The 25820-nt window shown below is 35.9% G+C and overlaps 1 long non-coding RNA gene across 1 annotated transcript in view; it reads left to right on the top strand.

Annotated features, from left to right (window-relative positions):
- Positions 1 to 3250: 3250 nt before the first annotated feature.
- Positions 3251 to 25820, top strand: part of LOC130253816 (uncharacterized) — a 78423-nt gene continuing 55853 nt past the window's right edge. The window contains exons 1-2 of the long non-coding RNA XR_008840614.1: positions 3251 to 4667; positions 6247 to 6300. This is a non-coding gene — a long non-coding RNA (uncharacterized LOC130253816). The remainder of the gene's footprint in view (positions 4668 to 6246; positions 6301 to 25820) is intronic.

Genomic DNA, 25820 nt, shown 5'->3' with positions numbered 1-25820 from the left:
TTACACCACTGACTAAATGTAGTGAATGCAAAATCTGAAATGTGGTTACAAGGATACAGCTGAATAGCCAATTTGGGAATTGGAATTTGGGCTCAAAATTGTTTTTTTACCTGGGCACTGTATTCTCCTGTCACTGGAAATAAATAAGCAACATGGACTTTTGAAAAATTGTTTGTCTCTACAGTGGGAAAACAAGGCCTTTGGGTATACATTGCCTACCAAAATCACAGACATGCTCTGTTCTTTATTTTATCAAGACTTCTATCTCCTTCTTTAACCATCTACACATTCTGATTTTTGTTTTATTAATGCTGGATATTCATAGACAGAAATTGCTCTGAAAATTGTTCTTTTTTTTTTTTTTTTGCAAAAAAAGTAAAAAATTGCAAGCAAAATTCTCTTTCACTGTCCAGCTTTATAAGAAAACAAGACTATAAGTATCTCCAGACAGAAAGAGAAGCCATTGGTTTTAGTGCATGGTTAGTACTAAATGTATTTAAGCATACACAAATACCATTCACATTGATTTTTTCACTTTATTTTTTGTTCACTCTATTGTCTTCTACATCAGTAAACTACAATGGTGGGAAAAATTGATTTAAAAATCTAAGATAAACATAATACTAATCTAGGAGACAGAAAGATAGAAAGGTGTTTAGATAGATGCCAAGGAGGAGAATAAAGAAGGTAGTTATTTCAGTGTCCAAATATATGAGACAAATTTTTCATTAGGAAAGAAAAAAATAATGGCACAAAGAATGTCAGAGTGTAAGAAGCAGAAGTTAAGTGATAATCGAGGCATTCTTTTATAGATAGTCTGTGAAGACTCCTTCTCTTAATGCTGAACTAAGGATCAAATTACAGGATCTTTTGCAATAGGAATAAAAGACCCTCAGATTCCACACAGACAGATTATATGAGCAAAGTAGGTAAATTAATGAACTGAGGAAAAGCAGGTTGATTAATCTGTAGCTGTTATGACTGTGGCGAGGATTTGGTAACAAGCCAAGAAAAGCAACCATAATAGGGAGCTACTATTGAGTTTTCTAGCTGAGAAACTCAATGATGTTGAGGTGTCATTTTAATTAGGATTCTGATTGAAAGACAGCAGAAAGTAGCCTTGACATTTAAGAACTGATAGGTATAAAACATTATCCATATTGTTCATTAAAGTTTATCTATTTTAATTTTGTGCTTGAAATATTTTTTTCATACTGTGAACACCTTTTTGCATATTCACGAGACTATTATTTTAAACCTTCTTAGTCAAGGAAAGAACAATTTCTGAAAAACAACTGAGCAGAAAGGACTCTTTCTATAGTGACCAGAGGAATTGAGCTTATCCAAGTTTAAAGTTTGAATGACTGCTGCTGGAGGAGGTGCCCTAATTATATAAATAATTAGGTATAATTTTACTTGAAGCTTGGAAACCTAAAAAACTTTTTTAAAAGTGTAGATTTCTTAGGGATTGCTTTGTGAGTGCCAGGCCTCCATTTACCCCTTGGCCATATTAAATTATCGTTTCTGTGAAGTATGTGTATAGTCCTGTGTGCAGTGCATAGTACCATCCTATATATTAATTATTTAGATTTGGTTGCATTAATTTAACTTCTTTGACCTATGTAGCCCTGATACAAATATTTTAAACAGCTTGCTCACCTTTAGCTGCTGGGAGATTCTGCTAAGCCTTATCACTGCTGTCTTTGTACTCTTACTCTTAGGAAAGCTGTAGCAACATTGATATCAAGTAGCTAGGGAAACATCTGCATGTGCATTACATTTACTTCTTCAACTTCAGCTCAGTTAATGAACTGTCTGCTTCCATGTAAATCAAGAAAAACACTTCATGCTTTCATCAGGTGAGCAGTGCTCAGGAGTTTCTTTGAAGGTGGGGCCACATTCACTACAGAGGCTGAATGTTGCCCATATAAACACCACATCTCAAAGATGTTGTTCTGTTTTTCAGACAGGCTCACAGTTGTTAAGAGGAAGTGTGCCAGTGTGCCAGGTACCAGAAGCCAGACCAATTTACTTTGAATTTGTGGAATGGAGAGAAAAAAGAAAACACCCAACAAAAATCCCATGAGTGGTTTTCAAGATCTTAACAAAATAGAAAGCATGAAAAGCTGAGATTGCATCTGGGATTTATCACCATGTTTTGATAAACCTTTGGGTTTAGCCAACACTCTGTCCTGCACTGAGGATTCAGTGAAATTATACCACATATACTCTCAACAGAGTTTGTCAGATCAACTTTACACCTGCGTGTTTTTACTGATTAGTTAATGGCAAAGCAAGGGAGGAGTTCAGAGAAAGGTTACTTTTTCTTCTTAGGAAACTTAAGCATGAGAAATAGTACTAGCGACTGTTATCTTAATTAGAAGAATGGGAAGAGATAATTTGTTTCCATTCTAATTTAAAGACAACATCTGAATCTTCTTAAGAAGTAGTAGATCAATTTTGCCAGTAAAGGAGGGGTCTGTAAAATAGATACTTTTAAGATTACTTTGTCTCAGATGAGTTGTCCATAGCCTTTCACAGTGCATGAGCTCTGACGTGCCAAAACATGGAAATCCATCTTGGTTATCCACTTGGAAAAGTCAAGTGTCCTAGTTAATAAACTTTAGAATAATTCTTCTATTGCTGCATATTTGATTATTTATGCAAAAATAGGACAACTTTGACTTGAGCACTGCTAACACCTGTATCTTCTCTAATATTCTCAGTTCTCTCAGGCACTACTTGGATGTCTAGTGTACACGAGAGGACTCGACTGTCTTTCCCCATGGCCAGGCTATCTAAAATAACCATTTCAGTGTATGTTCCAGGTCACAGTCCCTGCTCTGTGAGGCTGTTCCTTCATTGCTATTGCTGTGTGCTTCCGTTTGGCTGTGTTTTAAAACATGCAGGTCCCAAAAAGTAAGTTGAGAAAACTATAAAGATTACTCCCCGTGAGCAGTCTTTAATCTTTGCATTTAGCAATTATTTAGTCTTTGTATCTTTATTTCTTGAACTTTCCTGGACATCATTTTGTCTTTCGTTCAGATAATTTATGAAAAAGTTTTAACAGTATTTTACAAGGATCTATACCCATTCAGAATCTTCTCCAAAATATCTACAGCATGAAGTTGTATATTTTAAGTAGTTATAGTAATGGCATTAACAGTGCTGTTATCTTTGACACTTTTTACCTATTTGGCTCCTATTATGTATTAAGAATATCACATGTATAACCATACATCTCTTTCAAGGGCTTGAGTTTGAATGTAGCTTTTTTCTAAAATTGTGTTTTTCTATTCGCTTAGATAAGAATAGGTGACAAAAAACCAAAAAACAAAAACCAAAAAAAACACCAGTCAGTTTTGGTCACAAATGTATGATACTGTCTAAACTTACCTACAGTCTTGTTAGTAATGCACATGCCACTATGTGCTATTTTTCTCTAGTAAATTTTAAAAAATCATTTATTGATAAATCAGAAAGGTGCCAATCAACCATGCATTTGGAAAGAAGTGAAAAATAGTGTATGTAAACATAAGGTCTTTGTAACTCCAGATTCTGTAATATCAGCTGCCTGGTGTGTTTCTGGCAAGCCAAGGGCGAGTGAGAGAGGTATAATGAAATGTTAAATTAACCTGTAAGGGGTTCCTAAGGACAGAGGACACATTCTATTTAAAGAAAGTAATATTGTACCTCGTGCCAAGCTGAAGTAATTTCCTTCCGCTTTCTATACTTCCTAGGTTTCCAGATTTATATTTTTTAACAGCATTTGCCAGAGCTCACCTGAAGAAAGCATTACTCAAAGTCTAAAGGAAATATTTTTGTTCAGAGTCCAGACCCATAAAGAATAACTACTGTATGCTAAAAGAAAAAAAAAAAAAAAAACACCCGTAATTTTACAACTAATTATGCACATAAGTCGAATAAATAGCCCACTGTTGCTGTGTTGAATAGAAAATTCACACATTGCTGCTTATAGCAATGCACTGGGACTGCTTTCTCTATCAGTAACCTAATTAAGGAATTTGTTAGCATGTAGTTTGTCTTTTTGGAAGCCAAAGTAGATTGTGTGAAACAAAATATATACATGGTTCCATTGACTGGGAGATCTATTAGTTTCTAAGTGTCCACTTCAATCAGTTATTCAAGAAGTCAGCTATTTCTTGTTAGGTATAAAGGAGCTTTAGTTTAATTGAATTTACTTATAATGTATAATTCATTAGTTCCAGAAGGGTTGAGTTGGCACACTGTTATTAATAAATTATTTGAAGATCAAAAAGTCTGAAAATATAACCATCAGGAGCTGGACTCACAAGGACATGTATGAGTGTAAATTTAGCAGTAAGGTACCTCTTTTAGTCACAAAACTATCAAGCAGCTGCTGCAGAATTATAGGAGCGTAAATTTCCCCAACAGTTAAGTTTCCACCAATACAGCATTTCCAGTGGCTACATCTGCTGCAGAGCCCTGTTGGTTCTGTCAGTGCTGGAATACATTCTGGGGACATGAGGCTTCATCCCTTTGCACAAGGACTGGTTATCTCACTGTGACCCTTCCCAGCACAATGGCTTCCCCTATGCCACCTGGAGGCACCTGTTTCTTCCACGGCTCCGTGCGGGGATTCAGCTTGGGGATACGGATTCTGCCAAGTAGTAAGACAAATGCTGGTGAGTGACTTGAGTCCTTTATTTCATTTGTAGTGACCTTTTTCAGTGCAGTGCAATGAAAATTGAAGAACTCAAGAAATAATGATGAGACTTTATGAAGTCATCCATCCCTCTCCATGAAAAATGCAGAACATGAATGGAGTCTGATGTTCTTGGGAATGTGTGAGAATAACACAACCTCTGTGGCCAATAGCCACAGAATTGCTTTTTCCTAATACTAGCCTTTTATTTATTTGTTTACTTATTTTTTAACCAAGGAAAGAACCATGACCTCTGTCTTTCCTTCTCTTTCAACTTGGATTTGCTAGTGAAAAGATTCCTCAACTATGTCCTGGTTTCCTGATTCATATTTACAGAGAACTTCATGTGCTCCCATCTATCATTTCTTTTCTGAGTATGTGATATTATCCAAGAATGTTTCACAGTAAATTAGAAATTCAGATGAGTCACTGATTTCAACAGGGACCCATATCTGCCTTTTTTATGTGTTAGAACATTTTGTACAGATATTGTATTTAGTTTCATTAATTCTTGAGCTGTATGTTTCTCCTGTTCATCATGTTGAGGACCAAGCAGGTGGAATGTTTGCTGCCTTTGGCTGGGGCTGTGAGGAGTGTGTCAGTGATGCTGTGCTTGCAGGCAAATCAAATCACTCTGAACCAGTTAATGCTGCTCATGCCCTACCTCCCAAGTATTTTGAGTGCTCTATAGTACTATATATGATCTGAATGTATCCACAGGAGATGTTTGAATTAATGTTTTTTTTTGTTTTATATGAGTATTGAGTCTTGTGGTTGTTTTGGAAAAAGTACTGCCTTCCAATCACTGAAAATAACCCAGTGAATCTCAGAGTATGCTGAGTCGGAAGACACCTATAAGGACCATTGAGTCCAACTCACAGAATAGCCCAAGAGTCACATCATGTGCCTAAGCATTGTCCAAACAATTCATGGACTCTGTCAGGCTTGGTGCTGTGACCACTCCCTTGTTACAGTGCCCAGCAACCTGCTGAGTGAAGAACCTTTTCCTAATATCCAACAAAAACAACTCCATCAAAACTTCAGGCCTTTCCCTTGGCTCCTGTCACTGATCACCACAGTGAGGGGATCAGTGCCTGTCCCTCCTCTTCCCCTGATGAGGAAGATGAAGATTGTGATGAGGCCTCCCCTCAATCTCTTCTCCAAGCTGGACAGGCCAAGTGACCGCAGCCACTCCTCACACTTCTCCTCAAGGCCCTTCACCATACATGTGTCTCTTCTTTGGATGCTCTATAATAGTTTAATATCTTTATTCTATTATTGTTTATACAGACCAAAACTGCAGACAATATTCAGGTTGACGCCACATGCTTCAGGTATTTGAGGCTGACATTTCTCAGCTCTGCATCTTTAAGTAAGATAGTCTGAGATAATGAAGTTTGCCCTGAGATTGTTGGTGGGGGTTTTTTTTTCCTTCTATTCATCTCATTCGTGTACAGGTGATTTGCATGAGTATTAAAATTTAGATCAACAGAACAGAAATTATGCTTTTATTCTAGAATCCTCCTAGCAATTTACACTAATTTCTCTTCCTCATGCAGAAATGTTCACCATTTTCAAAAAGGATAGCCTGATCACCAGAGAAACTTTATAAGGTATGTTCTATGATTAAATAGAGAAATGCATTCAATTGTTTAATTAGATGATAATTTCTGTAAATGAATCCTATATCCATCTTTTGAGACAAGTAACAAAATCGTTGCTGTCACAATGGTCTCTATTGATAAAAATTAATCTAGATATGTAGGTAGAAGTCACTGACTTTAAACTAGCTAACATAGCAGCTAAAATGGGCAGAATGATAGGGAAATGTGATTATTAGGATCTTAAGAGAAGCCAAAGACCACTGTGAGCAGTGAAGAAATGTTTTATACTCTGAGTATATTCTTACACTCCACCTCACTTCTTTCCTTTATGATTCCTTGCGTGTGGACTCATTGCAGCTTACATACAGGTTTACTGTAAACTGTTTGGGATATGGAATATATCTTCTTGTGTGCTACCTCAGTTAAAATACTCAGCAAAAAAAAGTAAGTTATGCATGCAGTAAAAAGCTTGTACTGGTATAGAAAAGGCCAAACAGTGAAGATATCCCTATTCAAATTCTAGGCAGAATCTGTTTCAGATCTGGATTAAAACTTCATGGTTCATAGCTTGATAGAGAGTCAGCTGGTGATGTCCAGCAGGAGAAAATACAGTGTAACTGTAGTGAGAGAATGCTCCTAGGAAAACCAGTAAAGCAGTCCTGCTGCTGCACCTTCCACAGTGTTATTGGAAGGAGCAGGTAATGTAGATGCAGCCTTCCTCGTTGCCATAGGAGTTGAAGGCACATTATCCATCATTCTCAGGTCTGTCATGATATTTCAAGTTTACTATTTTGGCTTAAGAATACCAAATGATGGTGTTTGGTTTTGGAAAAGTCAGCATAGTTTTCAATGAATGTCAGAAATTCTTGCTTACCTCTTGGAAGCTAAATCTTACCAAGGATAATGTGGCGTCCTTTGAGTTAAAGGTTTTGAAAGAACCACACAGCAGTCAGGGTGGTGCTAAAACTGCAGCCTGAATTTAGTCTTTCCTGTCCCTGAACTATGAGGACATTGTTTTCTGTAAATGTCAAGAAAGAAAAAAACCCAAGTCCATTGCTGCAGATTTACTGTTAGCTTTAGATGTTGCATCCAAGGCATTGTGAGACGCTGCACCATTGAATACATGGCAATTATTCTAAGAACTGTAAATGGACTTTAAGCATTGTAGGTAGGCATCTATTTGGGGACAAAATACGTAGCATTGTGGTATTTCAACTATTTAGCAACTAATTAAACTGCAAGGTAATTATCACCTGTTTCTTAATGGACACAGGTATCTGTAGTATTATTGGAAGCATTTAGTGTTTTTAATAGTAACTGGCAGTCTCAGAAGAGGCCTCAGATGAAATGATGAATATGTAACTGTAAGACCACCCTTATATCACACCTCTTTGAAATCTGGGTAATAGCGGGGGTTTTTCCAAATTCTTTGCTGTCATGATTTCAATTACTTGTAGATGTACTTTAATATTAACAACTTTTATATTGCCAGTGAGCAGTATGAAGTGAATAATCAAATATGATTTTAGAATAATAATCAACATTAGCTTGATTTCTAGTAGTCCATTATTTATGTCTGTTATTTTAAACTCAGACTGGTTGAATTGCAGATTCATGAGGTTAGGCCTATTTTAGTTCCCACTCACAGATGCTAACAAAATTGTCCTGATATGATCTCTTAACCTCCTGACTTGTGAAAAAAAATGGAGTAAGCAGCCCCTTATAGACATTTCACCTCCGGAAAAGAAAGACTTATAGAATCCTCTTAATTTTTTTTCCCCACAGGAATTGTATATTTCCTGTGTCTTGACTGGTAATTTCTGACCTGTACCAGAATTAATTCAGATACATTTCATTTATCTTTAAAAAGTGTATGAGCTTGTTACTGAAAAGGTTTATGTAGTTTCTAAATTTCTTCTATTAAATAAATCTGTGAAATGATCAGTCAATCACTGTATATTGCCCAAAGTCTCAGAGTCTAGCACTCAACACTTCATACATACAGAATTCTTCAGTGCTCCGTAGGTGACAGTGCCTGAGGAGGTACATTAAGGGAAACAGAAGGCTCCCTTCCTCATCACTAAGGTCTTTGGCTGCAGACACTGCAAGGTAAGGTGCCTTAAAATGGTGTGAGACACAGTGTGGCAGTTGTGTGTTTTTATGCAAGACTGTTTATTTTTAAAGCTTGAAGGAAAGGAGATATAGGTTTCCTGTATTCCATAAATACAGCTAGGTCCCTGGATAGTATAACCTTGTGGTTGTCCAAGAGGAAATTCCGTGTAACTTTATGTGATTATTAGACTCTGTCTCTCAGCCTGTTTTCATCATCTCCTGAAAGACTGTTAGGAAAAATGTGAAAGGTTAAAGAGAAGTTAGGGATTGGTCTTAGTGTGTACTGAATGTTTCACATATCCCCTGCTTCCTCCAGAGAAGTCAATGGAAAGTAAAGTTCAACTTTTCACAGCAACTGCTTTGCACCTTTGAAGGTCAGTTGTGTCTGTACCAGCAACATTTCACTCTACTCCCTGGGTCTTCATGAAATGGTGAAAAAAATTTAAGAGATCTCTAATGGAGATACATGGGGATATAGGTGAAAGACTTACATTGAACACTGTGTTGCTAAGGGAAATTTGGGGTAATTCAGCATCAAGCACTCTTTCCTCTAAATAAATACAAACCAATATTTCAGCAGACCATATCAGGAAAAGAATCTGCAAGCAGGTTTGCACTTATACAGAGGTAACAGTGAATATCAGTGGGAACAAATAAAGATCTGGTAGTTAGTTTTTGAAAATAAATGGGTCTTAACTTTGATACATTGCCTAAAAGCTAATCTAGAAAAACTAACTCTATGTTCATAAACTTCCCCTCCAGTTTTGTTTGAAAAAGACACAATATTCCCCATGTCTTATTCCACCCATGGTTTGGGGATGCAGATTTTGCCTTGCTAGTTTTATTTTGGAGCAGTTGTTAAGATGTCAAGATGTCAAGAGATAGGGAGAAATTTTCATCCCACTGAAGCCATAAAGTTGGTCCATATTTTAAGTGTTTTGACCATCTCAACTAGGTGCATGTGCATTTATTCTATTTCCATAGAATGACTTGGATGAATATGTAACAAAATTTTATAGGTACTGTACATTCAAGTAATTGACACTCAATTTGCTATATCTGTCACATATTTCAATGTGTATCTATAACAAATTTTTGGTGGCACTTTTAGCATGCTGGTTTTTTTCAAAAGAGTAAGTAAATAGAATTTTTCCTTCCAATGTAATATATAGGTTATAGTTTAGATATAGATTATATTATGCAGCAGTTGCTCAAACTTTTTAAAGACCCAAACTTATTAGGATGAGAGTAGCTCTCCATTTTACAAGTTAATAACTTGGCATATTCAAAATAATAATATATTCCAGAGCCCCAAACCCCTACAAAATTAATTATACAAGTGAAATGTTATACCACATGTTTTAAAAAAACAAGAGCATTAGTTCAGGGAAGACCTGGATGTCCCTGAGTAATTTGACTCCTATATGCTGTTTAAACATAGAAAATGTCTCTTACTTGTCAGATTTTGCAGCATTAGCCAAATAATTTAAAAATTAAACAAAAAGTAGGATTTTAACACAGGAAGGAAAACTTTGCCTCTGTTTGCAAGGCAAAAATAGTATTTACTGAAAATACATTTAAATTATATACTAAAACAGGTTGTAGCTGGAATTTCACTTCAAAACTTATCTGCACAGAACACATTATACTTAAGCAAGTGACTCGAAATAAATATACTGTGGTTACCATTAAACATTCTCATTTGCCAAGAATGAAACATCTGAGATCACAACTGTTCCCCCTGCAATTAGAACAGGACATATACTTGTGATAATTTTGTGGTAACCAATGAGAATGCTCTTAAGATTTCCACAGTACATGGACACATATTTTCAAAGAAACAAAATAAAAACAGGAACAATGCTTGAAATTTGATTGGAATAAAATCTCCCAAAATTCTACCCTGCACCTTTAGCAGATGGCTAGCAAAAATATTGAGGTGAAGATGAATATATATCTTATATATGGCCTATATATAAGACATATTTTATATTTTCAGGTATTCACTTGAGCTTCTATTTTGGAAAATAGAAATGTATATATCCAAGTGACTCAAAACTAGAAGGAAAATTTTAAAAAACATTGGTGGAAAAAAAATCACACACTCTATACTCCCAAGAGATGCTTCAGGAGTCATATACACTGAGATAAATTCCCTCCTCGATAAAAGTGTGTCGAGTAGGTCCAGCAAAGGAATTCTCAATATCTGCCGAGTGTGCTACCCCTATTTCACCACCAGGGAGTGACTGTCCCATTGCACTTAAACAAGATTTTCAGGTGCTTTTAGTAAAGACTTGTGTCCTTAGTGGCTGCATTTATCATGAGAAACAGCTTTTTTCTCTGAATTAATTTCTTTGACTCAAAATATTTCTTTAGGCAGTGAGCTGCTCTTTCCAGGTTACGCTTTTATAAGGAAATGAAAAACAGCTCATGTTGTAATGAAAAGAGGTTTCTGATGTTTTCATCTTCTGGTGTCCCAGAAATAGGTACAGATGAAAAAACAGGAAAAAAATGTTTAGTCCAAGGGGTGAGTAAAGCTTCATTCAATCTCAACCAATTCAACAGTTCCTCATTCTTCTTATCTCGAGTGATTTCCAGTGGTTTCAGATTATTCTGTTTCCCATCAGTATAAGCTTAAAAGATGGCTTTTGTTCAAACTGATAATGAGCTATAACTGCTTTAAAACATCAGATTTATTTTCACCAGTTGATTTATTATTCTTGCATGCTGTAGTTTTCTATTTATCTCCCAGCAGGATAATATACATAGGAATGAAATAACCACTCCTTTAACTCTAGTGTCAAGGAATGTAATCTATATATTCTCTAAAGGGACACCCTGCATCCTTAAAGGATTGCTGAGTTACTGAAGATTAGTCACATGTGTGTCATTAGTTTCATACAGCTGTCCCTTTATTCCTTTTAGGAAACTCAACACAAAGGGGAAGTCTTTTGTTTTGAAGCCTTGTTTTAACCTTAAAAATTAACTTTGTAAAAACAACATCGCATGATATGACTCTGTGTTTCTATATCTTGGACACAATGTTTTATGTTGTTATAAATTGTTATCTCAGCATATATGTAAAATCATCATCCCCAAGGCAAAATGGGTATGGCTAGACTTTCCTGTGGTAATTGTTTGCAGGCCATACTCCTGAGAAGATCCCTTGCCCACATTACACTTTCATCAGACCAAATATGTTTAACTGGGCCTTTGAATACCCTGGAAATAGGATGAAGTTAGCCTCTCTGGTACTGTTGTTGAAAGACATCATAACAATGTGATGTATAAAGACACATAGCAGATTTTGCATGAATCTCTCTGTAAAATCCACAGCACAACACCTCTGTTCCATTTGGTATGTCTTCCTACCTTTTTCTTCTGAAAATTTTAAGCCATGTACAAAAAACATTTAAAAGAAGATGGCCTGAGTATAATGGATATAAATAAATAAAAACGTGTCTGCTCTCTGAATAACCTGTGGAACAGGTAAGATTAACTTTCCTAGTATAGCAACTATGAGCCCTGTCAAGTTAACATAAAAATATGAAAGAATTCAGGTGTTCCATTCATTTCTCGTCCTAATATTGCACTGGATTTATTCCATTCTATGGGCCTAACTTATAAATTTAACCAAAACAAAATTAACCTACAAAAAAACCCTCCTCTGAGTGATTTTGAGTCCATAGACGGATTTCTTTTAATAAATATGACTGGAAAATATATGCTTCCTAGTAGAAGAGAGTGGAGATATCCGTAGAATATAAAAGTATACTGAATTTTTAAAAAGTTTGGACATGCTTGCTAAGTACAAACCTAGTTATGACATCATTGCAGCGATGAAGAACAAGCTAATAATTCAAGAAATAGCAAAGGTTCTTTAAAAGTATCATTATTTTCTCTTTTAATGAAAATAATTTCAGAGTATTTCTTGAATGTGAAGGCACAAAACTTGGTATTTTGCCCAGAAAAGTGGCCTGCAGAGCAAAAAGTACTTCAAGGCCTTAGTAGTGGTTGTCTGGAATTAGAGGAGATTCCCTCTCTCTGAGCAGCCCCGTGTATCAGAGATCCATGCTGTGGAGAGAAACTCCCATGCATGCCAGCTGTTTCTGTACAGTCCTTGCTGTATACACAAACTAAAGTTCAAAGTTCCCACTGCAGCAGCTCTACAGCAGAATAATGTGCTTTTTGGCTGGATATTTCATATATCTGCTCTCCAGCAAAGCCCTGATTAGAATTGTGTTGGACCATGATAGTCATCTGACATATGGTTGTGTTCCATAGTCTTTGCATTTTGTGGATGCCTAACATAGTAGCACAGCTAATCACTTTCCTTAAAAGGTTTCAATTAAGTTTAATAAAGCCTTTATAGAAATGATAGTTTGCAGAGAATTCAAATGTACCTTTCAAAAGCAAAAGCATTGCAATCAAAACTTTGAGCAAATTGTTTTATTATCTTTTTTGTTCCTTTAAAACCTATTTAAAACTGCACTACCAACATTTGGTCAGAAAAAAATAGCTCACTGTAAAACTATCTTGTCATTTTCAAGGAAGTCTGGTTTTAAATTAAAATGATAAACATACATCTGGGCATTCACTTAGGAGCAATTCCATGTAACCTTGAAAGGCAATCTGAGAAAGACATTTTGTCAAAACTTGTGGTTTGTCTCATGAAGAATACACTACCTTCTTGTTTAAATTGAAACACACATTTTGAGTCTTTTTCTGTTCACATGTTCTGCCTGACTTCCTGAATGTTTCTTTACACACCTTAAATCAGTATTGTTCACTTGGTGTGAAACTAAACTGCAGTCCAGAGCCTGTGGGCTCTGCAATACAACTGTGTATAACCTGACAAATGTACTTGCAGCTATGTCCCACTTTTTGCTGTTCAAAGAAAACTTCTAGATTCAGTCATCCTCCCTTTGCCTTCCTGCACCTGATCATGAGCTGCTGGAATAGACTTCTCCTGAGTTCTAAGACTTCTTCTGAATCCATTTCACACAGGTGGGGCACAGTGGTTTCTTTTGGGTTCTCTGGGACCTTTCCTGGAGAGCCAGCGGTCATGGAGTGATCTCTTGTTTGCATTCATGGTCACAGAGTGCTGGTTGGTCCAGGTGTGCAGATAAATAAATATTATAAAGGGGTAAAGCAAACAGGCTTTCAAGCATACAAAATCTTCAGGCTAGAGAGACACAAGTTTGTCCATATTTTCTAGCTATTTGTAAAAATATATTATCTCTATCTGAAAATTTTATGTGGTCTGGTTGTGGAACAATTATAGAGATTTTTTACCATTTACCTTAAATCACAGTGAAATCCAATTGAGTAAAATGTAAATAATAGCATTCATTTAAAATATCCAAAATTAGCAATTTAATTGTCAATTTTTATAAAAGAGGTGAGAAAAGCAAGCCATCAGTCAGCCTCTACAATTGATACTGGTCATAAATTGGTGATTGAATCCTAATAATATTATTATCAGAACATTAAGGTAAAAGCATCAGGGAATGCAGTTAGCCTATGCCAAGTTATAATCTTTGGGCAAATATATTTCCTACAACATCCTGACTGGCTGACTGCTTTGGTCCAAATTGTGGGCCAAATGTGGAAGCCAATAATAAAGAGCTTTCATAACTTGGAAAAGGAAGAAAAAAACATCCAAATCCCCCCAAAACCAAAAATAAGTGAAAACAGAATATACAATACTTTCTCAACCTTTGCTCAGCTTATATTTTAGCCCTTAACTCATAGTACAAGTAAATGTTAAATAAAGCACTTTGTCTTATAGCAATGTCTGATCACTCTTACCATGGTCACTGTTTTATTCTCACACTCTTGTTTTCACATATGCCAGTCTGTGCAGCCTAGAGCAGATTAGAAGGAGCACATGCAGTAAAAAACTAGTGCTTAGTTTTTAAGGATTCCACCACTGCCAATTCATTGAATGTAATGCTGAAAGCATATATATTTCATTCAACCTATTAGATTAATAAAAATATTTTTATACAGTGTATATGACCTGGAAATATTTTCTGTGTATTGCAGCTGTAAGTTATCTGCTCCCTAGACATAATGGCTCAGTAGAGGGTAAACTGCTAATTTAAGAATAACCCCCTGCACCAGTACAGAGAGCTGGAAAGCAGCTCTGTGGAAAAGGACTTGGGGGTGCCAGTGGACAACAAGCTGGTGGAAGGCAAGTAAACTTCAGTTAGAGACTAATAAATTATTACCTTATATATAACATTTTAAAGTACTTGGTGTTTACAACACAGTACTTGTAATGTATTTATATATTATATAATATATATAATATATATATTATATAATATATATATTATATAATATATAATATATATTTATGTAATAGAGCTTTTTAGGGAGCTCTATGCACCTTATGGCAGGCACAGATATGGTAGAATTAAAAAGTAATTAAACAGTGTGTCCTTTTTTCAAAGGACAATAACAGCATCAGATTTCAGGAGTGGACTTCATGCTGAGCAATTTTAAGGATCATCCTAACCAAAACTTTCACTAAAATATATTGCTAATCAAGACTTCTCAGCTTGAAGCCAATTGCAGGTTGAAATTGTTCCCGTAGTTCATACTTTGCTCAAGTAAAAAGTAAAGAAAAATTGTAGTTTTTTGATTGATTTTTAGCTTAGAATTTCTATTTCTCACTTTCCATCTGCACCACTTACACTACAGTGAGGCACAAAACTTACAGTGGGTTGTACAGGCCACCTTGGCACTCCTGGGTGTCCATAGATGTTCTTTGCTCTTATCTTCATTAAAAAGAGAAGGATGTGATTTCATTGTAACTGAACAGGAACTGTCCATGCTAAAACTCCTTTATTTAATCCAACCACAAAAGACTTGGAGGAAGTATGCTGTTTAGAACTCAAAGTGCTTTAACAGTGTGGACTGTAAATTGATAAAACCACTCCTAAGTATGTGTTTTCCTTTCTTGTTCTTCTTAATCACGTCTTTAAAATTATGGTGGTAGGATTCAGCAATGTACATCTTCATCCTTGTGAATCTGTGGCACTTTGAGTGGATGAGATTTTTATAAATAATTGCCATTCAAAAATCACTTGAAATTCTAGGTTACTGCAAAAGACTTCATCTGAAAAAGTTTTAAAGCAAGAAAAATAATATCACCTCATAGCAATAATTCATCTTTTAAAATTCAAGACATTTCAAGTCATTGAGCACACAAAATTATAATCTTTAACTATTTTAACTAGTCATTCCTTCCTGCCTTCTTTCCTTCCTTTCTCATATTTTGGAAACCAACTAACATTCTTCCTAAAAAAATTACCTAAAAACTGTTCTTGGCTAGCCATTATGTGTGCCGAGGTTTTGATACTGAGAGCACGTTAATGGCCAAATTATAAGCCCTTGAGAATTAGAATTCAGAAGACAAACATTAACAGACCCTTAACTGCAGTAGCACAAACCAAGATGCTATAAATTACAGGGTGGTAGTGTTAAAAGCACTGGCTTCCTGGTGTCTGGCACCTAAAACCTTTTCATTTGTGTGTATATCAGGCTGCGGAGAGGTTGCCACTTGCCATTTGGCCAGTATTCAGCTGGCAGAGATATTTGTTTAAAGTTCAGGCCAATAAATGGCTCAGGCCTGCAACTAAATATTTTGTTGTTATGCCATCAGAAATATTTACTCTTCTCTGTTTTCTTCTCGTTCCTTCACTTATTCACTCTTCTACCTTTCTATGTGACACAGTACTTGCCAACTTTTGAGGTATATGTATTAACAATTCTGGCCCAGTATCTTAATGAGCTAATTTCTTCTTTATGAGTGAACTTACAGCCAGGATAGCTTCATGGATTTCTCACAGATCATGGGCAGTACTGTGATACGCCATCCTTTGCATGGGCACATGCTGTGTTTGATGCCAGAGTCAAAGACACATTTGAACACAGGTATCTCAGACACTTTGTAGTTATTGCCTTCATTAAGGTGAAATAGCCAGGAATTTATATGTCCTCTCTCTGTTGACCAATAGCTACAATATGACACAGTTCTCAGCTGTGTCTTCTACATGCCTTCTACAGCTGTGACATAGTACAGGAAGTTTAGCGTCTCTGTTCCCACATGCTGCTGCTGACTGTGGGAGCAGCAAAGATTTTGGATACAGTCAGCCAATCCAAGTATGGGGTCATTAGAATGTTCTTTCCTGGGGGCCTTTCCTCTATACTTAGCTCTGCCTCAGGTGAACTTCCATATATATGAAATTACTGTCTGCATACAGAACTGAAATTTATCACACTCAGCATGGTTGTTTCCTGGTCTGATATAATTTTGCTGCTTATCAAACACTCTTCAAATTCATTGAACTAACCAGACAAAAAGCCCTAAAGGCAATACTAGAATGAATCACAAACAACATCTTCAGGGTTACTCTTGTACTTACTTATTCCTTCAATTATATCTGAAGTGTAAGAAAGCAGTTGTGATACTCTTTCTAGTGAAGAACTGCCCAACTCTTGTCATTTCTATAGTGTTGAAGCCTTTTCCCTTAAGAAAAATCTCATGTCCCATGAGCTGATATTGGCACTTGCCATTTAGCCTCCTGAGAGCTGGATGAAAACATTCCACAAGACAAAACTTGTCTAAGCTATGATTCTTCTTCATAAAGGATTTAGGAGTGATGCCCTAATAGTTTCTTTAAATCCCCAGGACCAAAAGTTAAATAAATGATGTTGCAATGTGTCAACAGCTCCTTCCTTGCCGATATTTTGTTAATATCTTCCAGTTGTGTGTCAGACTCTGAAACCATTCATTAGTAACAGCTGAGTATGGTCACTACAAAATGAAGCGTCCCTTGGAAACTTCCAAAGAGATAAAGGGACAATCAGCTTTTCACTCTGCATATAATCATAGATCTGCACCCACTCCTTTTTGTTTGCAAGTATGCTGGGTAAAATAAACTGGACTAGGGGAGAAAAATACCTTTTTTTTTAGAAGAGATTTGTATTTATTGTCTCACTGCAATAATAAGATACTTACTAAATGTACTTATTAAAGTGCTTATTCATTGCTTGGGGCCAGACTAGCTCTCGCTGAAGATTGTTTCTCTAGATTAGACTTCACTATTCTTCCTAGGCTTTAAATATGTCCATACAGTTACAGCTTTGCCCTTCATCTACATCTTCCATTGTGGAAGGACAAAAATGTTTCCACAGAAGTAACACAGAACAAGGTTAGACAAAGCCAATGAATATACTGCAAGATTTCTCTGCAGAATGTATCTTTGTACAGTGGTAGGAAAAAATTTAGAGAACAGAAACAAGGCAAAACTCAAGCAGAGTTCATAAAAAGCTGTGACATCTTGATTGCTGCAACATTTCCATTCATCTGTGGGGTTTTTTGATTTTGGTTTGGGGTTTTTTTATTTGGTTGAATTTTTTTTTTTTTTTTTTTTTTTTTTTTTTTTTTTTTTTTTTGGTTTATTTTTGTTGCTGTTTGGTTTTTTTTGTTTGTGTTATGATAACAATGACCAAAAAGTAAAATAGATAATAACTGCCACTGGTTAAAACTTAGAACTTCAGAAATGTTGGAAAGGATTCTTTCCATCAAATTTCCACCCAACACTTTAGAAAACAAAAATTATCCCCATGCTTTACTGTTGTTGCAGGATTACAAATCATTCTGGAAACTTCAGAAGTGAGCTATAATTATGACTTCTTCTAAAGGTTTACAGTCTAATTTAGCTATTAACTGAAGAAAAGTCAACATAAAAATAAGGCTAGGGATAGGCAGAGAGGAAACACGAGAAAAACCTGTTTGTCTTGTTTCTTGTGACAGATTTGGTATATGTTTTCTTTTTAAATCTGCCATAATTATAGAGGTGGACTTTTTTTTTTTTTGTTTTTGCTTAGTTAAAACTGTAAAAAAACCATTTAAAATCTGTAGAATTTTTTGCTTTTCTTTTAAAAATGCAGAAGGTATTTTTCCCCTAAATTTGCAAATAATCCATATGTTATAGTTAAAGTTGATTTCTTTTCAAATTTTTCTCAAGTGCTACCTTTTTCTAGGAACAAAATATTTTGAAAATTATTAACTATTCTCTAAAATTCTTTTTAACTTTTCTGCTTTAATACTGAACCTCTGATCAGTCTATTAAGTACTATTAAGTACTGGTGATAACATCTGCAATAGAGCATAGGTTCATTTAAAGTTGCAAAAGACTTTGTGTTTCCGTTTCTTCTTCCTCTTCATCAAGGTATATAAATTTACAGTAAGCCAATTTGATGAATACACTTTGCTGTAAAGATGGAAAATTTTGCTATGAACAAGAAAACCATTTTAGTATAATGACATAGACCTATGAAAGGAGTGAGAGTATCTAGGAGAAAAAATTTGTAATAAGAATTCTATTGTGGTCCTAAATTTTAAACTTACTTGGAAATATTGAGCACAATCTCAAAATAGAAGTGTTAACATGAATTTCGTGTTGTTTACAATTCCTGACTAACAGAGAGACTGGAAGGTCAGGAAATCTGAAGTTATGACACTGATTCCTTTCTGATCCATTATATTTCTGCCACTCACAATTTAATCACATAAGAGTAACATCTATTAAAAATAAAGATGAGCAAAACAAATTGCAAAAATAACTTTAGCTCTGAACAGAAGGCAAGGACATACACAGCTGTGAAGGGAACACTCAAAGAACTAAACAGAACACTATTGGTATAAGATTGAAAACAAATGCTTTCAGCAACTTGTCCTGGGCAGGGCTAAATATTCTGCACAGATTTCTTTAATTTCCCCTTTGCTTGGGCTTCTTTTTGCTGTCCAACATCTTACCTAATAATGGGAAAACAAATAGCAGCCCTTAAGAAAATATGAACACATGAACCCTCATGGCTGTATATGAATTTACAAAACCAAACTCAGTCTTTCTCATGCATGCAAATAAATAATTGATATCCTGACATCAGTTAGTCTAGGAAACTGTGGTCAGCCCTGCCTCTTTTACTGCAGGCAGGGTAGAGTCTAGTTATGCCAGCTGGTCTCTCTGTGGCTGTAAAAGTTACTGAAGTAGAAATTAGCTGGATTTTTAATCCGTGATCCTAGAGTTAAAATGCTAATTATATGATTACTAGTAGTAGTAGTAGTAGTAGTAGTAGTAGTAATTTCAAAACTCACTTCTTCTGGTATGGAAGAGCATAATAAAAGACTGAGACCAGTATGTACCTTTTCTACTTAAATATTACAAATTTTTTGTTGAGTGTGTGGCTATCACCAGTGGTGTGCAAGTCTCCTTTGGTTTTGGATTGTGAAGTTTCTGTTATGGGATTATAGGAGACCAAGAAAATGTGCATAAAACAGCATGGCAGTAAAACTGTACTTCAAACAGCAGAGGAGAAATTTTTGTTGTGTGCTGTTTGTCATCTCCTTTTCAGATCTCAGCAGGAATATTTCAAGAAAAGCATTGTTAATGTTAATTGTATTATTTCAATTTCAATCAGGATCAGATCTAAGGGGAGCCTAACATGTTGCATAAACCAAACTGTCCAATCCATGGAGAAAAATAATCAGCATTCAGAATATATGAGGGGAAGTGCTGTTGGGGAAATTTTCAGAGACTATTTATCAAAACTTGAAGCACATAAATGCCCAGTTCTAATGTCTACTGAACATGTTCTAATAGAATATTTATCAAAACTGGCTCTATGATTGTTCATAAATATGAAAGTTGCTCTTTTTAGAAGACTAAAAATGTTTTAATTGATTCACAGATTTATATAGAAAAAAGATCCTCTGTCACAAACAATTTACAATTCCAACAGGAACCAATGCAATTCAGTTTATTTTATACCAGCTGGATCTGAGATATTGCTCAGAAAGCAAAGCATTTTTAATAATGGAATGTAAGCACCTGCCTAACTCTACACCTCACAGTTAGTCATGTCATTAAGTATTCTTCTGAATACTAGCACTTGAATGCTTTACTGAGGTAGACCTTCAGATTCAACTGAATATAAATTATTTGTGTTGATATCTCATGCATAAAAAAGAGTTAAAGAATCTGATTTTGGAAAAAATTATAGCTTAGACACTGGATTTTGAAACAAAAATTAATGTACTTTGACAGCTTTGTGGGTTTCTCAGAAATTTAGGTTTTAAAGCAAGATATTTACATTTAAAAATCTGTTTTATTTAGATATTGAAAATAAATCCCCCAAGTCTGCATATAGAAATTCTGTTTAAAATGCATACATATTTCTATGTATGGTTGCCATTTGAAAGAAGAGCAGGCATTAGGAATAACATTCTCTTACTGCCAAAAGCTAAATCTGTTAGAGCCATCATTTGGTCCACCAGAAATGCCCTGTTGCAAACAAGGCTACTTTGTGTCTGTGAAATAGGAAATGGCCGTACTGAAAAAATCAGCAACTACTCAACAGCCTTTTCTCTTTACACTGCTGCCTAAACAAGGAAAATACCCAGCAACATTTACAACAAAAAAGGCTTTGGAGGGATGTGAGAAAGGCTAGTCCAAAGTCAGCAAAAAAAAGGAAAAAATGAAAGATAATTTCTAATATGTTATTTATAAATGATCAGGTAGACTGACAGATGAAATAATTATTTTAAAATTTCAAGTATCTTATTTGAACTTTGGTCAGTTAAATATTAATGAAAATAGCAAGCAGATTAAGTATTTGTTCAATGAGTAGACAATATAAGGACAATGACAACTATTCATGTGTTGCAGCCAGACATTCCCCTAGACAGGTCCAGTTCCTCTTCTGCCTTAATACAAAATGAAAAGAAGGTTATACACTCAAGAATATAGATTAAGAAAAATAAGTAGTCATTATGTATGGTAGTCAATATTGTGGAAGCATCACTGAAATTCCTATAGGATATAAAATGTCATTATAATTACTCTGTGAAATATAGGATAGAAACATATTGCTGTTCCAAGGGTTGTCTCTAGAGGACTGCATGTATGATGAAGACATGACCTTGCTACCTGATCAAATCCTTGTCAAGACATTCTTGAATGTGTTTTTGGCTGAAAGCAGCTGGAACAGTTTCTGAACTATAACTTTAGAGGTACATCCATTTGCTGAATAAAAGGAGCAAAAATGGAGAGAATTAAGTGTTTTGATCCCTTCCGAGGTGGTCTGTGCATCCTTCGAACAGTAAATTGGCACCATGAAAGGACAAAAAATTTTGCCTTTCCAGACATATTTGTCATGCCAATGTTAAACATAGTGTAGAATTTGGAAATATGTGAAAAAGCCCTATGATATAGTTGCTGTGTTATAACACTGAGTTTCTAAAACACAGCAGTATGTTTTTTCTGTGGTGCAGCTAGCCAAGCTTCTCACTGCCAGGTTTCCATGATCTCCTAGGGTAAAATGGCAATCATTGAAGAGTGAGTCCTCAATTCTGTAACTAATAAGGACCCACAGAACGCAGAGGGAGGGTAGATCTACAATATTCACCTGTGGAGGAAAATGGGTAAACTTCTGTACACTCCAGCTTATAGAGCAAACCTACTAAACTGGCTCTTTGTTTGGTTTTGACACAGTGCCTGCTAGCATAGCAGTACAGCCTGAAGGAATGTTTTTGCTATCATATGCATAAAAACATCCATAATGAATGCATGTGATTTATACATAATACACACATTTTTATATATATGAGGGTATATCCCATTTTTGTGACCAATTCACAGTCATGAATGCATGCATGTGTGCAAGCATATGTGCAATTTTGATTTTCTGTTTCTGAAAAAGTCACTGTGGGAGAATTTTATTAACAGATACTAACATATGGGCCTCTCGGATGTTTCATACAAGTCTTTCACTTCATTTGTACTCAATGGGACATTCAGAGTATAGGAATCTGACACAGCTCTTCATGTAGATGCATTGAGCTTTCTAGGACAATATTCCTCTTTTTTAATTCTAAAATTTCATTCTGCCTACTTAATTTTTTCATTTTAGTGTCACAAAATTGTGTGATAATGATCAGGAACTCTTAGTGTTTGGGTCTTATTTTTTCTAACATCCATGAAACACTTAATTTTTTCCTTCCATTTTCCCTAACTGAAAATTTTAGTTGTTCGGTTGTGAAAGTGGAAGGAGAAATGGTAGCACTCAGATGAAAAATAAGTTCCTAAGAACTTAGGAAAAGGGAGTGAGAGCTGCAAATAAAATCACCATTTAACAATCAAGCAATGCAAGAAAGAGGAGAATATCACACTTTGCAGTAGAGCTTAATGGAAGAACACAGTTGTCCATACCTATTTATGGGCAACTCCTCCTTCTAATCAGTTTTCCATTTGTATAACTGGACCATTGTCTTAAGATGCAGATTTTTGAATGGTTATGTTTTCAATTACAAAATATGGAATTCTATCTATTATTATGTTCCTGTAATAGTTTTCTTAGAAAATTTAGTATTCCGACCTAAGAATGTTTGACTTTTCTTAAACTGAAAAATTTAGTGAAATATAAGAGAGAGGTTTTAATCCAGGTGCATTGCCCAAAATCAGGAAACATTTTTCCAATTTGAATGAGTGAAGTCAAAAGTAAACTTTCTTCTCTAGTAAATCAGTTTAACTCTGTTGATGAGATCTGAAGGTATGATTCAAGATGAGAAATCCTTGTATTTCAAACAGAGTGAAAAGATGGCAGGAAACTGATGATAAATCTGAGAGTATGTGGTATAATCCCAGAGTGGATCATTGACAATCATGGAAAAGAGACATCCAGAAAAACATTGGTGCCAAAGGAAGAAATGCTGGCAAATAACTGAGGACCAAACAACTGTCGTTTAGAGCTGAAGAAAGTTGTTTAGGCTTTTGGATCCCTCCTGTCATGGAAGCAACAAGTCCCCTTGTAGACATGACCCAGTAAAACAGAGGAGATGGAAAACTGACAATTTTCCCCTTGTGGCTTCAAAAGAATCCAAGGAATGTTTGGTAGCAGCACAGTGTTTAATCTTTGTTTGCCTTCAAAATTCCAGTTCTGGTCATTGCGTTTAGCCCAACTAAATTACTTACATGTTTTCAATTGGCAAAAGTTATTCTTCACTTCCTTTAATTTAATTACAGAATTTCTCTGTTATGGAAAACCTATTTGGGAGGGTCTTTTTGTGCCAAAAGTGGCAGTATTTCAGGTGAAACGGAATTTCATCACTTCAAAATACTTCTGAATCTTCATGAATTACAGCCCCACATAGACATAGCAATAAAAGAAAAATAAACCAATTTAAAATTAATGTTGACTGAATTTTGAGTGCTCAAAAAGGCACAGTTACAGCTGTCTTTTTATTATCTAGCAATTTATGAGAAACCAATTACATATTTGATTCCAATATTCTGTTGTTTTTTTCATTAAGTTTATTTCTGTTAATGACTTTGGATCATATACCTCAAAATTTTGTTGTGGTTTTATTTCCTTCCATTGGCCATTCATTTTCCATCACATATCCAGCTATTACTATGGTGGCCACACCTCAGGTATTAATACTAAGCTTCTCAGTATGACTTTGGCAGAATGGCATTTTTAAATTGCTGTTATTAATCTGGAAAATGTATGCACTGCTGAAGTCTATTAGCAGCACAGACAAAAGCCTTGTTTGAATCCCAAGGTGGACTTATTGTACTGAGGATGAGCAGATGGTTTTGAGGCAATCCAGGACCACACAAACTGTCTCCTAACCTACTACACTAATACCAGGCATTTGAAAGGGGACACTGAAACAGCCAGAAACTTTTCATGTGGTATCATCCTGAGACCTCCTGATTGCTATAAGGATGGTGGATTTAGATTCACTGTGTGGAACTCCATCACTCAAATAATGAGTGCCTGATGGAAGTACTAATATATGATCACTTTTGTTCAGTAGCAGTTGAACCATGAAGTTCTACGGGATATTTATTGAGAATCAAAACATCTTCAGTTTCAGCAATTTTTTGTTTCTTTCAATTTTTTGCAAAGAAACATGAACTGGCTGAGCCAAATCTCTTATGTCCTGCCTGTTTTGCAGGTTGTGTCACGGACCCATTTCTGTCTCCAGCTTGTTCTCCCACTTGCCCATTTTTGTAACTCTGACTCAGCTATGTTCCTCGTGCTTATCCTTCTCACCACCATCGTTCACAGTTTCCATGTGTCTTTTCTACATAGTCTCCCCTCTCTGGTCAGCTCACACCTGTTCCAGCCATAGCCTGGGTGTACGGGTGAGGCTGTCCTTAATTGTCACTGCTGTCCCTGCCCCGTGTCAGCCCATCCATTGCTCATGAGCCCCTTCCCAAGTGATGCCACAGCAGGGCCTGCTCCAGCTCCCCACGGTGCTGTTCTGCCCATGCACAGCCCCACACCCTGGCATGGCCCCAGAGATGTGCCTGGTGCTGGGGCTGAGGCCATGCTGAACCCAGCCCTGCCTTGGGCTGTGTCTTGGGGAACCCTTTCACCCCCAACCACACCCCTATGGAGCTGCTGGACCCCACTCCATCCCAGCAGCACTGATTTTCCCATAAGAGTGTCATGGGAACCATATTTAAAACATTTGAACATTTTTTCAGTCCACAGCTGCTGCACATTCAGTGTAGGCAGAGCTTTTAGGAAACGTTTTCCAGCTAGCAAATATCCACTCTACAGTTTAGTGTATTCATTCTGCCTTCTGCAATTTTTGTAATTTGGACAAGGTATGTATTTTGAACAGAGTTAGGAATGGGACATCCTGCATCAAAGCAAGGCAACATTTCAGTATCTTAAATAGCAAAGGAATTTATCACTTTGGACATGAAAAGCTTTTTCGATTTTCTCCCCTCACTTGCCCTCAGAAATTGCTGAGCTATTTTGACTGAAAATTCCCCAAATAGCTCAAATAGCAGATAACTAACTGCATGGAAGGCTTGTAACTATAATTAGAAAAAAAACTGAACTGGAAGTTAGAATTTGGCAAAGTTATAACAAATTGCAACCAACTGGAAAGGGTCAAAGCAACTGGAAGAATATAGGTGGTGTTCCTTACCACACCTATAATACATGCAGCTTATTTTTCTTAAGCTAAATTCATCCATTGACAAATTTATGAGCTGCTGAGTGTTGTGTCTGGGCTTCAGAACACTTTGAATTAATACAGGAAAGCCTCTTTTACACTGAGCATGAGACTTGTTTGAAATGCTGGCTATAATGCATTTTCCAAAAATTGTTTAAAACAATATAGCCCTATAAACACTGGCTAACCATATTTGGACTTGCCTCTCTCCCTTTTATGAAAAGTGTCTCAAATACTTTGCTAGTATAACCTTACAGTACATATGATGTTCAGAGGTTAAAGAAATTAGATTATAGTTTTTGAAAATTAGATCATATTTTTTTTCTTCGTTGGAAAAAAACCTCTGGGAGTTGAAGCGTGAAAC

Source organism: Oenanthe melanoleuca, chromosome 5 (assembly GCF_029582105.1).
Source record: "Oenanthe melanoleuca isolate GR-GAL-2019-014 chromosome 5, OMel1.0, whole genome shotgun sequence".
Lineage (NCBI taxonomy): Eukaryota > Metazoa > Chordata > Aves > Passeriformes > Muscicapidae > Oenanthe > Oenanthe melanoleuca.
This window is presented reverse-complemented; position numbering and strand designations above follow the sequence as displayed.